Raw genomic sequence first — 4309 nt, forward strand, 5'->3', positions numbered from 1 at the left:
GAGAGAGAGAGACAGACAGAGAGAAAGAGAGAAAGAGAGAGGAAGATAGAGAGACAGAGAGAGATGCAGAGAGACAGAGAGAGAGAAATGAAGATAGATAGAGAGAGAGAGAGAGAGAGAGAGAGAGAGAGAGAGAGACAGACAGACAGACAGACAGACAGACAGAGAGAGAGAAAGAGAGAGAGAGAGGAAGATAGAGAGACAGAGACAGAGAGAGATACAGAGAGACAGAGAGAGAGAGATGAAGATAGATAGAGAGAGAGAGAGAGAGAGAGAGAGACAGAGACAGAGACAGAGACAGAAGAAAGAGAGCAGTATTTGGGAATATTACGGATATTTTAATACAGGTGCTAGAAATGTTGTTAACAAAAACACAATTCTGGAGATCCCATACTTATCAAGTCGCAATTTTGTTAGATGAGGACTTTTCTCGAATGGCAACTGGATGATCGCAGTCTATTTCAATATTTTTTTGAAAACAATAATTTGAAAATGAGATGCCTGTGATCACGACCGCCACAATAATCGCCTTCATAACAAAAACACGTTTAAATATTTAAACAGATGTCTTGTCAATATAAAGTTTAAGGTTCTGTAGTACAGGAAAAAAATTACCAGCCTAGAACTTCTCCGTGATCGAGAAGAGCTGCGCATCCAAGGGGAACAACTCGTGCTATACTAATCTTCAAGTACTGAGTAACAGTTATCTTACAGTTTGTTGTAAAGCTCGCAGGTGCCGTGTGTGTGTGTGTGTGTGTGTGTGTGTGTGTGTGTGTGTGTGTGTGTGTGTTCGGTGTGTGAGTGTGTGTGTGTGTGTGTCGGTGTGTGAGTGTGTGTGTGTGTGTGTATGTGTGTGTGTGTGTGTGTCGGTGTTTGAGTGTGTGTATGTGTGTGTGTGTGTGTGTGTGTGTGTGTGTGTGTGTGTGTGTGTGTGTGTGTGTGTGTGTGTGTGTGTGTGTGTGTGTGTGTGTGTGTAGTGTCGGTGTGTATTTGTATGTGTGGGAGAGAGAGAGAGAAAATTGAATTGAATTGAACTTTATTTAACAAGGATTAAGATTTAAGGCTACGCCATTTCTTACAATCTGTCCTTGGGACGCACAGACACACAATGATAAAATTGAAAAAATAAACATTAAAAAGTTAAACAGTTTACCAACAAAAGGAGGTCAGAAAACTTCAGCACGTGATGATAAAGATGACGATGATGATGATGATGATGATGATGATGATGATGATGATGATGATGATGATGATGATGATGATGATGATGAAGATGAGGCATGAAGAGCTTACATATGTGGTTATTCATAAAATCAAATGCATACTATGCAAGTAATTATAAGTACAAGCTGGTAGCAATCGAACATGTAGCAATAGTACAACAAAAATATGTTCAGAATATATATACAATGCACAGCATATCTTTGGCGTAATACCAAGTGTGGTAAATCAAAACGCGTTAAACTACTCAGACATTAAGTGTTTTTTGACACATTTTTTAAAACTGTTTAATGACTTTTAGTGCTTAAAGAGAGAGAGAGAGAGAGAGAGAGAGAGAGAGAGAGAGAGAGAGAGAGAGAGAGAGAGAGAGAGAGAGAGAGAGAGAGAGAGAGAGAGAGAGAGAGAGAGAGAGAGGACCATAAAGGAAACGATACAACGTATTCCAGTCCTCTTTCTTATCTTTAGTTCAAACACAGAGAAAGCATTTAACCCACATTTAAATACCTGCTCTTTGGCTCTTTCACTTTGTGACGCCTATTTCCGTGCTTCTGCCCTGAGATTCGAGCACGCCCTTTTTTCAATCCCGTGCTTATAGCCCGGTCAAACAAACACGCGGTTCTGCCGTCACTGCCAAATAAAACGGATTGTAGAACAATCGAAAACGGCTCATCTAAATCGGTCGAAAACACATACGAAAACTCTCGAGGCTGCAGCGACGATGCCAATGTTTTGTGAAGGGGGAAAGTTGGCTAGTGTCGTGGTGCGAGATTTTCCGCTTTGGCAAAATATGAGACGGAATGTTTGCGTTTCGTCCTACGCACAATTCACAAAATAACTGGATGTACGCTTGGCAAATTAGGAATGTCTTAGTTCCTTGCTGTCTCAGTTGTTGAAGTTTGTAATTGGGTTCATTTGAATAGCGGCAATACCTACTGTGTGACAGCGATGAATGAATAGACAGATGCTGATAATAAAGACGTTCAGACCAGAGCTAGCGAAACGCACGCACACATTAAAAGCACAACGACATTCCTGCCAGCCCCACGGCCCCACGGCGCACGCACACACGCAAGCACGCACGCAAACAAACAATTTGCAAAAAATCCCATTCTGCATAAGATGCACCCATCGTGTTGATTGTAGTTATGGGTCTCTGTGTGTGTGGTTGTGTGTGTGTGTGTGTGTCAGTGTGTGTGTGTTTGTGTTTGTGTGTGTGTATGTATGTGTGTACGTACGTGCGTGTGTGTGTGTATGTGTGTGTGTGTGTCTGTCTGTCTGTCTGTCTGCCTGTCTGTCTGTCTGTCTGCCTGTCTGTCTGTCTGTCTGTGTCCATGCGTACACACTCAGATGGTCGCACGATATTCATGTCTATGGACACAGAGTCCAGCACAGAATGAAGAACGTATTTGTACGAGTCGTGACACTGACCGGCACATTTTTCATCTGACCAAATTAACATTACACTGACAGCAGCCCTCAGCCACCAGAGTGTACAGCGTCCAGATCAAAAGTTGCAGGCTATCTGAGCTCCTTAAGCACACAACATGGTCCCCCCCTTCCTCCACCACCGCCCCCCCCCCCCCCCCCCCAAGCCAAGTGTGGCCCCATGTCGTCGGATGACTCGTGGTTGTAGTGTCAACCCCAATGGTTGGACATTAATCTGCCATGGGGTTAATTTGTTTTTGTTGTTTGTTTGTTTAACGCCCAGCCGACCACGAAGGGCCATATCAGGGCGGTGCTGCTTTGACATTTAACGTGCGCCACACACAAGACAGAAGTCGCAGCACAGGCTTCATGTCTCACCCAGTCACATTATTCTGACACCGGACCAACCAGTCCTAGCACTAACCCCATAATGCCAGACGCCAGGCGGAGCAGCCACTAGATTGCCAATTTTAAAGTATTAGGTATGACCCGGCCGGGGTTTGAACCCACGACCTCCCGATCACGGGGCGGACGCCTTACCACTAGGCCAACCGTGCCGGTCATGGGGTTAATGGTGACCTGTGTGTGCGTTAAGGGCAGAATATACCAGCGCAGTTTCAGCGGCACAGACGACGCACGGCCTATTATTTATGCCGCGATAGAGGTTATGACGAGTATACTTGGCCTGTTTTCCTTTCATGCAACGTGTAGCGGGCTGGGATAAACTGCAGTGCGTCGTCGGTCCTGCTGAAGTTACATAGGTGAGCGGAGCCCCTTACACACACACTCCTTCTTGTGTAAACAATTCGACTCACCATCTCTAGATCTGACCAGGCTATTGCATATGATCAGGCTATTGCATATGATCAGGCTATTGCATATGATCAGGCTATTGCATAGTATGACCAGGCTATTGCATATGGCCAGGCTATTGCATATGACCAGGCTATTGCATATGATCAGGCTATTGCATATGACCAGGCTATTGCATATGACCAGGCTATTGCATATGACCAGGCTATTGCATATGACCAGGCTATTGCATATGACCAGGCTATTGCATATGACCAGGCTATTGCATATGACCAGGCTATTGCATATGACCAGGCTATTGCATATGATCAGGCTATTGCATATGACCAGGCTATTGCATATGACCAGGCTATTGCATATGACCAGGCCATTGCATATGATCAGGCTATTGCATATAATCAGGCTATTCCTCCCCTTTGACACGTAGCCAACATCCACAGTCCGACTCCTTCCCGCGAAGAGAGCAAATTGTCTCATGAATTCATTATATAAAAAAAAAAAGTGACAGGGGTCCGTTGCATAAATTAATTCATAAAAAATGCTCACTCAGACAGACAGCACGCAGGCTGTTGATTTGTTGTGTGTGTTCAAGTGTAGGGATGTTTTTTTCTATCCCATGTAACAGCCTGACCAGATCTGATCTGAGATGATGATTCGGGTGGTTTGCACGGGTGGGACTGTGAATCTTAAAAAGTCGATTATTATACACATAGAGAATACTACAAGGCTTGCTGTGTCGTACCAGATATACGCTCGTTGCTTTTTGGCTCACGTAAGTTAAGTGTAGCCTATGCGATGATAAACTTTGTCTGTCTGTGCGTGCGTGCGTGCGTGCGTGCGTGCGTGCGTG

Source organism: Littorina saxatilis, linkage group LG3 (genome assembly GCF_037325665.1).
Source record: "Littorina saxatilis isolate snail1 linkage group LG3, US_GU_Lsax_2.0, whole genome shotgun sequence".
NCBI lineage: Eukaryota > Metazoa > Mollusca > Gastropoda > Littorinimorpha > Littorinidae > Littorina > Littorina saxatilis.